The sequence below is a fragment of the Engystomops pustulosus genome, chromosome 6, assembly GCF_040894005.1.
Source record: "Engystomops pustulosus chromosome 6, aEngPut4.maternal, whole genome shotgun sequence".
NCBI lineage: Eukaryota > Metazoa > Chordata > Amphibia > Anura > Leptodactylidae > Engystomops > Engystomops pustulosus.
This window is the reverse complement of record NC_092416.1, coordinates 156,168,007-156,181,313: the sequence shown is the minus strand read 5'-3', so window position 1 is coordinate 156,181,313 and position 13,307 is coordinate 156,168,007. Positions and strand designations below refer to the sequence as shown.

The following is a 13,307-nucleotide window of genomic DNA, read 5'->3' as shown; positions in this document are numbered from 1 at the left end:
GAAGACATAGGCTGAAAATACTGGCAGGAAAAGGATCTGCTTCAAAATGTCTCACTAAAACGTCTTAGGAAAATCCAGGCAGGGGCATGGAAGCGTAGAAATACATTAGGACGTTGGCTAGCTAAGGGAAATACAGCTAAAACATGCCATAATTTCCTAGGCATGTGATGAGGGCTAAGACTGAAATTTTAAAACTGCATTACAAACAAAAGACCAGTAGGTGGAGCTCTTTATTCTTGTTTGATGAAGCCGTTTTCTATAGAAAATGGGGCACATTTACTTACCTGGTCCCTGCGCGATCCCCGAGGTGGGTTGTCCAACGAGGATGAAGTCTGCCGCGATACAACAAGATTGTGCTTATTTTAATATTCTAATTGTTTATAGTCTCTTTCATACAATCACATGATGCACAGAGGAAGCTGATGGAGTAACCTACGGCAAATGAGAAACCTTCTATTCCAAATGTTTAATACTGTGATCATACACTTTGTCACCTGCTAAGGATCTGTTGATGTAAAACGTATCCATAGTATTTCAAGAAAAATATGGTGAACATCATATACAGGACTACAGGCAGTCCCCGGATTACGTGTACTGCGTTAAGTTACACCACCTCTGCTGTTGTGTGGCGGAGGCATTATCTAAGGACAACTGGAGGCTGCAACTAAGGTATATAAGCCCCATATACAGAAAATAATCACCATTTAGGTACTTTTTTAAAATTAAAACCAATTCAAGATATTTATATCTACAGTTTAGAAATTAAATAAAAGGAATTTAGTAAGTTGGGAATACCCTTTGGAAATCCAGAACACCAGTGACTGTCTCTCTGCTGTCTCTAACATCATGTCCTCTCTCTTCTTGAAACTTAATTTTTCTAAGACTGAACTTCCAACCATGATTTCTCCATTTCATTCTGTGGGATCACTGTAACCCCCAAGGCAGTAGACCCGGTCTTGGGGTTGTGCTGGACTCTGACCTCTCCTTTGCACCATATATTCAATTTCTTGATCGTTCATGCTGTATGCATCTCAGAATCGCCAGAATTTGCCCATTTCTTACATTCAAAACTTCTAAAACTGTTGCTCTGATTCACTCTCGACTAGACTACTGTAACTCCCTACTAATCGGTCTTCCTCTCACTAAACTCTCTCCTCTAAAATATATTCTTAATGCAGCCGCCAGGCTCATCAGACCAAATGCTACACGGATGCCTTCAGTTTGTGCCAATCACTGCACTGATTCTCTGTCTCCATCCAAATACGTTTTAAAATAATAACCCTCATCCACAAAGCTCTGCATAATGCTGCACCTCCCTATCTTTCTTCTTTAATCTCAGTATATGACCCAACTCGTGCTCTTCGATCCGTGTTATTAGACTAATATTAGAGTAATCTCTACCTTAATTTAAACCTCTCACTCCAGACTTCTCCAGAGCTGCACCAATTTTCTGGAATGACCTTCCTGTCAGACTAATACCCAACGTCCAGAGTTTCAAACATTCTCTTAAAACCCCTCGCTTTATGCAAGCCTATCACACTCACAAACTGCATGAAATGTCAACTCTCTCTTTACTAATCCATTCTATGTCCTCCTCCCCAAGCATCAGATAGATACCAAGCTCCAGGCTTCTCTGCAGTCACTTTAGCCTTGGACTTTGTATATAAGATGGCGGCTGATGGCTCTTTCAGGACCTTTGGTCCTTTAATGGTCCTCAAACTGCAGAACTGAAAGACAACAAAAGGAACACCCTGCCGCACCCAAGTTTCCCTAGAAGTTTCTTTCCGGTACCAGTAAGTGGGAAAAATGCAACTTTTCATACAGCCCAGGACCAGTGGAGGTCTTAATCCTCCCCTGGGAAGGAAGATGATAAGAGCCAAAGTAAGCAGAGAAGGAAGCACTTTCCTGGGATGTGATATATTACAGAATTTCTTGTTTTTTATCCGTATCACTGATTTAATTGAGTTTTTTTGGAAAGTAGCAAGAATGTCTTCCCGAATGAATGATGAAGTCTTTTCCATGAAGATATAGAATTATGTAACTACAAAGGGAACAAACGCTTCAGTGCTTCTACAGATGATATACAAGGTAGTTGGACAGTTTTCTAGTCGGGGCAGGACGCTGAGAGAAGCAGCTGAAAACAGATACTTTTTTAATGAATCGGCCACACACCTACATAAAACAGGACTATATCCGGTGACTGTTACAATGTTCCCCTTTCTTCGTTCAGATATGAATGCAGGTGCATGGCTCTGATGACGGATCTCCTAAAACATCAGAGGATAGGCTGATAAGTGTAGGCTATCGGTGAGGATATCCTGTCACTTCAAACTCATATCAAAATGCTCATAAGTTTCTTTTGATCCAAAATTAACATTTCTTAAAATGTCACACTTGTATTTTTGGAAAATGGCCAAACCCCATCCTGCTAGTGGTAGGACAACCCCTTTAAGAGTTATATGAAATGTCTAGGTTCGCTCCAAAGTTGTGATGGGGTAGATATAAAATATTTATATGAAGATAAAATGAGCCAATGTTGTATATTCCATATACACATGTTTGTCTTGGTGTGATTTGTCTTATGAACCTTACTAAACACTGTGGGGGTCATTTACTAAGGGCCCGATTCACGTTTTCCCGACGTGTTACCCAAATATTTCCGATTTGCGCAGATTTTCCTTGTATTGCCCTTGTTTGGCGTGGCCGGACGAAAAACTTGAGTGCATTTCGGCGGGCCAAGGGTGAACTTCAGTGCAACAGCGCCACCTGGTGGACGTCGGAGGAACTACCTTAGTGAATCCCGGCCGGACCCGAATCCACCACACAGAACGCGCTGCTGGATCGCGAATGGACCGGGTAAGTAAATCTGCCCCTGTGTATTTTATATATTACACATTGTTATGCATTGCACTTGTTATCACCTGAATTTTTTGTTTGCGCTGCTCGGTGTTCTGATGGGGTTTACCTTGCACCAGAAATGTGTGCCCACTTGTTCTATTATATGAAGATAGATAGAAATAGACAGATACAATTTACTATATATCCTGTGATCATAGGGAATTTATAGGTCTGTGGCCAAAATGCAATTTTTTATTATATTTCTTTATCAAATAGTCAACAGCTACAAGAGTAAGATCCATGTAGCAAGCATTCGCAATATACTTTCCACATAGTGTTAGAGAAAATCTTTTGCAGATTACAGTAGATTTTAAAGAAATCTAAATTCATAATCAAAATCCATAATAATACACCAGGGATACTTACCCCTTTACATTTTTCACTCTTTGTTTTTATTGCAACCGGTAAGACAAAAAAATATACATTTTTTCCCCTTCATTAACATACAATCTGCACCCCATCTTGACAGAAAAAAATGAAAGATATTTGTAGATATTTTTGCTAATTTTTTTATCAAGAAAAACTGAAATATCACATGGTCATAAGTATTCAGACCCTCTGCTGTGACACTCATATTTAACTCACATGCTGTCAATTTCCTTCTGATCCTCCTTAAGATGGTTCTACACATTGGAGTCCAGCTTGGTGGGATAAGAGCTTTGGCGAGAGAGGACCCCAAGATCACTGTGGCTGAGCTCCAGAAGTGCAGTAGGCAGATTGGAGTCACCTATCACTGCAGCCTCCACCCGTTGGGGCTTTATGGCTCAGTGCAAAACGTATGGAAGGTGCTTACACAGCTGATAATACATGAAGGACTCCCAGACTATGAGAAATAATATTCTTTGGTTTGATGAGATAAAGATTGAACTTTTTGGTGTTAATTCTAAGTGGTTTGTGTGGAGAAAACCTGGCGCTGCTCATCACCTGCCAAATACAATCCCAGCAGTGACACATGGTGGGGGCAGCATCAGGCTATGGGGGCAGGGACAGGACCGCTGGTTGTATTTGAAAGATGAATGTGGCCAAGTACAGAGATGTCCTGGATGTGCACTGGACCTCAGACTGGGCCGAAGCTTAACCTTCCAGCAAGACAATGACCCGAAGTACAAAGCTAAAATAACAAAGCAGAGGCTTCAGAACATCCCTGTGACCATTCCTGACTGGCCCAGCCAGAGCCCCGACCTAAACCGAATTAAGCCTCTCTGGAGAGACTTAGAAATGGCTTCCACCAACGTTCACCATCCAACCTAAAGGGAACTGGAGAGGATCTGCAAGGAAGAGGCAGAGGAGCCCCAAATCCAGGGGGGAGGAACTTGTAGCATTTCCAAGAAGACTCCTGGCTGCACCAGCTCCAAAGCTGCTGCACTGATTAAATACTGGTCTGAATACACTGAAAGTCAGTGATGAGTAGAGATGGGACTGGTGCCTGTAGTTAGCAGGGACAGCCACTACAATAAGAATGGTTTGTAATTTAGAACAAGTGTTTAGCAGGGCTGAGGAGTTTTACATCGACATCAATTAAAAACCTAAGTTTGCAAATTTGCCCCACCTCTATGGTACTTATAGGCTTATTTGCATATCCATAATAAGATGTTGCTCTCTTCATTGGTGTGGGGCCACAGAGGTAAGTATCTGCTCCTAGTGAGCGAGTCCTCTTTTAAAGCAATTTTAGTGATTTTGGGCCCATTTTAAACCTGGCACACTCCCTTAAAATTGCAATACAATGGGGCAGATTTATTTACCCGGTCCATTCGCGATCCAGCGGCAGGTTCTCCAACACTGATTCGGGTCTTCCAGCGATTCACTAAGGTAGAGCGCCCGATGTCCACCAGGTGTCGCTGCTGCGCTGCAGTCCGTCGGAGTTCACTGGAGTTCACCGTCCCCTGCTGGGCGCAGGTAAGTGCGTGTCGAGCGACACTTTTTTATTTTTTAAATTCCGCGGCTTTTCTGAATCAGTCAGTTTTTCCGACGGCCACGCCCCCCGACTTCCGTTGCATGCATGCCGGCGCCAATGCGCCACAATCCAATCGTGTGCGCCAAAGACCCGACAAAAAAACGTGATTAGGGCCCTTAGTAAATGACCCCCCCTGTCTTACTAAACATCACCTAACACATGAAATCATACATAATATAGAGCAGGAGGCAACCAGCCAACAGCTGCTATGTATCCGCCATACGCTGCTCCTTTAATTGAATGGTGGTGCCTTTACAAGGGATCATCTAGCGCCAGTTGGAATTATGTGCATCCAGCACGGATCATCACAATCAGAAGATTAGATGGAGATTAACATGGTGTCTGGCAGTGTTTATAATGTACATGGTAAATACTTGTCAATGAGTGATCTCCAGTCATGTCCCTACCTGTGAATTTATATTGTAGGAGATTAGGCTGGAAATACCATGTGCGTAAACTATGACCTTACAAGTAGAATACAGTAGATTAACTTTAGTTCTCTCTAATAATAATAATAATACATATTATAAATGTATTTAGATTATTGTATTTATTACTATTATAATAATAGAAATTAAATAATAACAATAATAATAATAATGAAGAAGAAATTATATATAAATAAAATTAATAATATTATTAGGATTATTATTATTACAATGATCATTTATCATATTATCCAAAACTGTAAAGGTAGATCCACGCAATAAAATTTTTCAAATGGGGGGGGGGAGAATTTAGTAGCTTTAAGACTTTGAACATTTTATCCACATGGAGATTTTCAGGATCAGCTTTTTCTCTGATATTTAACTGAAAATCTTGTATAAAATCCACAATATAAAATCCACTTCATGTTAGGAGCTGTTAGGGAGACTGATCACCTCCAGGAGGTCTCTAAATGGTGGAGAACTTTGTAATTGCAGCTGTAGCCATTGCCTGGTAAGGCAGGAGTTAACAATGGGAGATGTTGTTATCCAATTAGAATCTTTATACTATTGTAAAGCAAGCTGGAAGCTGGTTGGAGGATACTGCCACCTGACCAGGGGAGTATAAAAACCCCTAGTGGGCGGAGCACATGGTCAAACTCAGTTAGGAGTCAGGGACTCCATCTTGGAGCACATGTCAGTTCCAGTAAGCAGATAAGAGAGCAGCCCATGTCTGTGCTGCACCAGCCAGTGTCATAATACCAGGAAGCAGAAGTGTCTCAGGCCTCTACTCAGACACACTACAAGGAAGCAGAGGTCTACCATCTGGACTCGGCACCATCTTTACCAGCCCAGCCAGCAGCTACTACCAGGCTGTGAGCAATCCTTCCTGCAGACCTGCTATCTCCCTCCAACTTTCTAGCTATGCTTAATCTGCTGCTGATGGTAAGGCCGTTGCCTGTCGCTTGAAGTTTAATAAAGAACTGTAAGTTGATTTGCACAATGTGCCTCCATGTAATCTCTGGATCAGGCTACATCACCATCATGGGCTCCCCAACCTCCATCATCCAGGGACTCGTGCAGACACCAGGGAGAATCCTCCTTCATCAGCCTCTCCCTCGATATTTCTTGCACACACACCACCTGCTGGAGACCTGCCAGGCTATAGGTCAGCCCTCCGGTCCCAATACCAAGCACCGTGACCACAGCGTGCCCGAGGCCGCACTAGCCAGCCACTCCGGTATTCTGGGCTCCGGCTGTCTACAGCTACGAAGAAAGACTAGGCCCCGGTGGGGAATGTTGCACATTGTGCTAGTATCTGACACATAGAAAGAGTGATGAGACAGATCAGAAATGAGAGATGATGAGATCATCATAATAACTTATTTAGGTTGAAATTTAAGGCTAAATTAAAAGGGTATATTTCAGGAATCCTAGAAAACCCCTTGGGGAGCATGGGTTGGTTAAAGCAGGTCTCATGACCCCTCCCCACACTTCCGGCTGAGCAAAGCTCCTGTAGATGTGGTAACTGGGAATCGGAGAAGGGTGAGTACACTTAGTTGTTTTTTGCCACCCCTGACCCCGTTCCCAGTTGTCACATTTTCAGGACTTTCATCCATCCGAAAGTACAGGGTGTGGGTCACGGGACCTACTCCTGCCAACCCATAGTGCACCTCAAGACGTCACTCTCTCCACGTGCCATGGTCTACAAAGGCCACTGATTGGTCAAGAGGGGCCAGGCACAGAGGGTCTTGGGGTAACACAAGAACCAGGAGCATTTGTGACATCAGAGGAAGTGACGTTCCATGGTGCAAGGACCGAATGACCAAAGTGGGTCCAGTGCAGAGTAGGTATATTTTGGATTTTGGAAACCCAAGTGGTTTTCCAGAACTTGTGGAAAACCCCTTTAACCGTCACATTTAAAATGACTTTTATTGACTTTTCTATTGCCATCAACAATTAAATTGATGATATTATAAAATTACCAGATTACACTCTCAGTACAATTTTTTTTCACTAACAATGTTCAGTAAACTATATTAAAAAAATTGCCTTTCAAAAAATCCTTGTAACTAGTATATTCAGAGGTAAATGTAACATAACTGAGCTTAAAAATAATCTATGTATCTGGCACCTAAAAGGTTAATATCCCAAAAACCTCAAATTTCTCTGAAACACAGAGAGATCAAACTGTGTGGGTCCCATCCAGATAAATATATATATAATATGCACACACAACACTTGGCCTTTGACCCTACGTCTAAACAGACGGTGTGTAGAGCAGGAGACTGGTCTGGCAAATACCAGGCACATGTGCAGACACTGCATAGCACAGTGTACACAGGAGTCCTCCTCCTCCTCCTCCTCCGCACCCCAGATACTTTCTCACATCAGTTCTCCTGCCCATCAGGCTAATTGAAGGATAGTGTGTAAATGTCAGTTTGTTATTTTATGGTAAGATATGGGAATGTGCAAAGTTTTACATGGGTCAAAGTTTGATGAAAACATTCATTGTACAATCTGTAGGGTGCGGATGCCATCGTAACAGGTGGTGACTTCACCAAATTTATCGACATTAAGCTGCGATACAAAGGTTTCCATAACGTAAACTTGTAATATAATGAAGAATAAACAGTTACCTCTGCAGCCATTGCATATTACAGTTGTACCTAGGGTCTCATTTGCAAGCAGCACATTATACAGCAGGAGGAGCTGAGCAGATACATAATAATGTCCTATCCGCAAGCAGCATGTTATTGAAGAGGAGGAACTGAGCAGACTGTATATAGTGTCTTATGTACAGGCAAGATGTTACTGAGCAGGAGGAGATGAGCCGATTGTACAGTGTCCAATCTGCAGGCAGCATGTTATAGGGCAGTGGTGGCTAACCTATGGCACTGGTGCCAGAGGTGGCACTCAGAGCCCTTTCTGTGGGCACCCAGGCCATCACCGAAAATGATAACTCCAGGTATCTTCCTGCAGTCCCAGACAGCCCAGGACTTGCTGTGCACAGAGCTATTTTAAAGTGACAGTGCTACTTGGGACTACTGGAGGAGTGGGAAGGTGTGGACAGATCTGGATTTATCGTTGTAGTTGTTGCTCTGGCCATGACAATTCTTCCTGTTTATGGGACCCTGGAGCGAAGCTACAATGATCATCCAAATTTCTTCTATTTTCTGCTTTATTGGTGTCCTCAGAGTGCTGGTATCAATGAAAACTGTGACAGAGAAGCGAGTATAAATCACAAATTACATTTCTGTGTTGGCACTTTGCAATAAATAATTGGGTCTTGGTTGTAGTTTGGGCACTCGGTCTCTAAAAGGTTCGCCATCACTGTTATAGGGCATCTGCGCCGAAAAAATGCTGGGATTTTAATGTTTTTTTGGCACAGAACTGTTGCGGATCATTTATAATGAGTTTGCGCCAGAAAGAACAGATGTTTCCGACTATCCCGACTCCTCCGTCTTTTTTTGGCACAAGTGGGCGCGGCCTAACGTATCCACATTATGCTCCACATTTATGTGTATTTTGTCAGCATTTTTAGGTGCAATTTTTGTTGCACGATAGACCAGGAAAAAATTGGTCTGAGAGGAAAATTAAGGCGTAGTCCATGTAAGATTTTGGCGCACACTTACTGTCGGCATTTTTCTGGCGCACGACTGATTAATTCTGTCTACCCAGTAATCACTAACAGCCGTGCACCACTGTTAGTCCTTGTGACACAATTAGTAAATCCCCCCCCCCCCCCCTAGTGTTCTATCCGCAAGCAGCATGTTATAGAGCAGGAGGAGCTGAGCAGATTGTTCATGGGGTCCTTTCTATAGGCAGAATGTTATAGAGCAAGAGCTGAGCAGATTGTACATAGGGTCCTATAAGCCGGCAGCACATTATAAAGCAGGAGGAGCTGAGCAGATTGTATATAGGGTCCTAGCTGCAGGTAACATGTTATAGAGCAGGAGGAGCTGAGCAGATTGTATATAGGGTCCTATCTGCAGTCAGCATGTTATAGAACTGGATGTAATCACACAAATATACTAATGTTTGGTTATATTAATTTTGTATTATCTGCCCAATAAACATTCAAGTCCCTTTTTTATTATTAGTTTATGAATCAACAGCCCCACACTACTAGAGTATCAAGTCTGAACTAGCAGTCGCTACATCACAGCTGTAGTTGTGGACTTCTAGTGTTACTGGTACAGATTGTTCTCCTTCTCACATACTCCATGCAGACACATGGATGAGATTCAGGTAATCTTGGAAAATAATATGAGGTAATCGCTGATCTATTCCCCCTCTTTATCCATGTACTTCAGGATGTTCCTAGATGTTTTCCTACGGTCAATGTAGCAGTGCAAGAATGTGGACACCGTGGACAGAGACAAGGGGCGTTGGTTGTGTTTGTCCGAAGTGAAAGTAGAAGCAACACAGTCAAAAGGCAAACACACTTGCAGGTACAGTAACTTTGGACTAACTTGGTGTTTTCTATAAAAACAGACATATACACATAGAATTTGTGGACCACTTTGACAAAGTCTCTTGTGATGCAGGGAATGCTTGTCTGCTTGCAATACCAGCAGTAACAGGGCTGTAAAAAATGCATTTATATTCCACGATTGTAGCTGGACTTTGAGCACTAGGGGTCAGCTACTTCTCTTACTCAGTTTAGAGGGGAGGGGCTGTGCTGTGTTGAGTGAAGAGCTACAATCCTGGAATATATAGCCATTTTTCACAATCCTGAATTTTTGTTCTAACTGGTTGTACAAACAGATTTACAGACAGAACATTAATATTATAATCACAATTGTTCATATCCCCTATATATATTTGCCAACTCTGTGTACTGCACATCCACACCCATGTTGGAAACAGTGGCACGCTTTCTCCTTATATACATCATACAGGTCAAATGTGGCCTATGTTTTGTCCCCACAAATGGTGGATTAACTATTGGCTGTTTGGTGACCACCCAGGAACACATGATTTATAGGAAGACCAAGACCTCCCTGAGTACAAAGAGATTTGTTATACAGTGGGTGGTATTTGTTATGCCACCAGAAAACTAGAGAAGGCAACATAAATCTCCCTGGATGTTCATCATGTGATTCAGCATTCCTGTCACTTACTTTAGCACTGTGTGCAAACTCTACATGGATCATTGTTTACGTGTCTGAGCACTGATGAATAGGAGGAGCTGCAACAGGACTCATTCTGATCCCCACCCCTTTCTCCCTGTGTCTTTCAGTGAGAAGGATTATGAGAGAGATGCAGTGGGAGACGCCATTAGGACAGACTGAAGGAGTGAGAAAAGGGAAGGGAAGAGAAAGTTGTGTTTACATGCAGAGGGCAGCATGGCAAGATCAGGAAAAGGCTGAAGCTCTCAACGGAGGAGGAGACACAGATACATATACACGCAGAGACATGTCTAATGGAACAGATTTATGGAAATGTAGCCAACCCCTTTGATTTATGTACTTGGAATGGTCCAGACAAGGGGAAGTGGTGTCATGAATGTGCTACATCTGGTCATATGGATGGTTGACAATATGATGTGGACAACATGTGGACATATGGACGTTAGACAACTATGTGGACATATGGATGGTGGACAATATCATCCTCCATCTAGGATGTTAACCATGTGTGTGTCCTCCCTACATATCCACTGCTCTGATGACTTCCAAACATGTCGGCCATCCTATTTATTGCCACCCAGCTTCTCTCAATCCAATGATGCGCCATCAGTGAAAGTCATCTTGCCATCAAGTGCGTTGTAAAGTGATGTCTAGAAGTCAACAATCTCCTACCAAGAGGTATCTTCTTCAGAAGTAGCCTCTGAGATGTTGTGTAAGGATTCAGTGTAACTGATGGGCAAGTCTGACCGCATAAAATAATGTTGCAGTCTTAATTCATCCTGTCGACCTTGACCCCTGCACAGATTTCTCCTGAACACCACCAAGGACTCAGATGAATATCTCAGAAATGAGACAGTCGTCAAGCTAAGCTGTTGACAGAAAAATGATTCCAGGGCCGATATTCCAACTCGTTCAGTGTCCACACCCTGAAAATTGTGAGGACGCAATGACAATAATTATCATGTTAAAGTGCTTGCTCCAGGGTGACTTCTCTTTTACAAGGAAGATATATGTGACAGGAGAATCCTAACGAAATTTTAAGAAGTAGTTGTACCAGAAGATCAAAAAGAGAAGTGATATATTATCATAGCAGAGGGAAATCTATTATATCTGATAGAAAACATGTAATTTTAAGAGTTTAAAGTTGACTGTGAAGAAAAACGAATCTTCTTTGACCAATACAACAATAAACTTTACAGACCAAAGCACTGAGGCACTCCCCCTGTTCTTGGATGGTTCGGTCAAGAGTTGAGGGGCGTGTTTCAGACTGTCAAAGCAAAGTGGGGGGCAATTCATTACTATTTCATCACTTCAATGCCAGGCTAAAAGTTCTGCCCGGTGGTGCACCACTGTCCGTATCCACTAAGAGGCTCTGGCCTCCTAGTAAATACAGATGCATACTCCGTCAGTTCAGACCTGTAGACCAGGTCTGAACTAGAGGAGTTTTTTGCTATAGTGGCCACCGGTTTTCCAGGGCGGAGAGTGGGTGTGGAGCAGGATGGCAGGGGTGTGAATGCCAGACCCTCTAGAAAACCGGCAGAGACTATAGAAAAAAAACTCTGCCAGTTCAGAGCTACAAGTCTACAGGTCCAATTGTGCGAGTTTGAGCCTCCTAGTGGATACTGGTGCTGGAGTGCCTGCAGGGAGAACCTTATGCCAATATTAGTGAATTTGCCCCACTTTATTCTATTTTTTTGATGACACATTGGACCAACATCAGTAATTGCAATCTTATTGTAAATTGACTACAAATGTAAAAAAAAAAAAGATTAACGCTTAACATTAAAAGGATCTTCTGTAAAACCCCTTTAAGATTCTGTTTAAGTCATAAATAGGGACCAGGGGTAAAGAGAAAAATAAATTAAAAAGTGCTTACTCTGATCCAGCTCCTGCTTCCGGTGCCAACACTGCAGACTGACACTCCTGGGAGTCATAGAACCTGTTGTGGCCAATCAGTAATCTCAGTAGGCCCCAAGGTCTGTTGAGGCCATTGATTGGTTACAGCAGCTTGCGGGCTCACAATCAATACGGGAGGGTGGATGGAGACATAAGGTGAGGGAGCAGAGCTCTGCCATTATTTCATGTTGTAGGTGATCCTGAACAGGTAGGATTTCAAGTTACTTTTAAAGTATTGGAAGGTGGGGGACAGTCTACCAAATCTTGGTAGAGAGTTCCAGAGCAAGGGAGATGCACGGGAGAAGTCCTTCAGATGGTTGTTAGAAGAACCAATGGTAATAGAGTAAAGCTGAAGGTCCTGTGGACAATGGAGATAATAGGGCACATTTACGGTTCCACGGACCGCGATTCCGTCTGGTTTTCCCAAATATTTCCATTTTGCGCCGAATTGCCCCATATTTTTGGCGCACGTGATCGGATTTTGGCGCATTGGCACCGGCTTGCATGCAACACAAATCGGGGGCGTGGCCATCGGACAACCCGACAGATTCGGAAAAAACACGGAATTTAAAAAACAAAATGTGTCGCAAGATCAGCACTCACATGCACCAGGAAGAAGAAGGTGAACTCCGGTGGACCTCGGCACAGAAGTGACACCTGCAGGAAATTGGACGCACGACTTTAGTGAATCGCGCTGGACCCGAATCCTCGTCGGACAACGCACCGCGTGATCGCAACAGGACAGGGTAAGTAAATGTGCCCAATGTGTTGGATTGGCTGATTAGTTCAGAGATATAAGGAGGGGACAGGTTGTGCACGGCTTTGTCATCGAAGTTGAAGCAGTCACAGTGCTGGAACCAGGGTAAATAGACTTTATTTTTATCCTTTGCACCCCATAATTACAAAAAACCTTCTTTTTCTTTGAAATTTAAGAGAAAATCAGCATTTTCCAAAATGTTTAAAGATTGCATGAACAAAAAATAACTTCCATCCAATTTC

The 13,307-nt window shown here is 42.8% G+C and overlaps 1 long non-coding RNA gene across 1 annotated transcript; it reads left to right on the top strand.

Moving 5' to 3' along the window:
- The first annotated feature begins 5,979 nt into the window (after positions 1-5,979).
- LOC140066144 (uncharacterized) lies at positions 5,980-12,104 on the top strand. The gene is made up of 3 exons (XR_011848131.1): positions 5,980-6,262; positions 9,594-9,731; positions 10,523-12,104. It is a non-coding gene; the product is annotated as an uncharacterized lncRNA (long non-coding RNA).
- Positions 12,105-13,307: the final 1,203 nt, after the last annotated feature.